Genomic DNA, 740 nt, shown 5'->3' on the forward strand with positions numbered 1-740 from the left:
AATGGAATCACATAGTCTGTAACTTTTTGGGATTGGCTTTTTCCCCTAAGTATCATTCTCAGGAACATGATTCAAGCGGTTGCTTTTCATTGCTGTGTAGTATTCTATAGCAAGGACAGACCACCATTTGCCTAATGATTCACTCCCTGAAGGACATCTAGGTTGTTTCCAGCTTTTGGCTATTGTGAATAAAGCTAAGCATTTGTGTATAGGTTTTTGTATGAACCTGAGTTTTCATTTCTCTGAGATATGTGCCCAGGTGTTGCAATTGTTGGGTTGGATGGTATTTGCATATTTAGTTATTTAAGAAATTGCCAAACTGTTTTTCAGAATGGCTTACCATTTTACTTTCCTACCAACAATGCAAAAGTGACCTAGTTTCTCTGCATCGTCATCAGCATTTGGTGTTGTCACTCGAAAGACATTTTGGCATGTGTGTCACAATATCCACTGTGGCTTTAATCTGCATTTCCCTAATGTCTAATGATCATATCTTTTCTTGTGTTTATTTACCATCTATATTTCCTCTGTGGCGAAATGTCTATTCATGTTTTTTGCCTATTTTCTAATTGAATTGTTGTTTAAATTTTTTTTTTTAATTGTTCAGTGTTTGGAGTTTTTTTTTTTTTTTTTTTTTTTTTCCTCTAGTCTAGACACTAGTCCTTTGTCAGAGGTGTGATTGCAAATATTTTCTATCAGTCTGTAGCTTGCTTTTTACTCTCTTACCATGGTCTTTTGAA

This window comes from Mandrillus leucophaeus, unplaced genomic scaffold (assembly GCF_000951045.1).
Source record: "Mandrillus leucophaeus isolate KB7577 unplaced genomic scaffold, Mleu.le_1.0 Scaffold48, whole genome shotgun sequence".
NCBI classification, from domain to species: Eukaryota; Metazoa; Chordata; class Mammalia; order Primates; family Cercopithecidae; genus Mandrillus; species Mandrillus leucophaeus.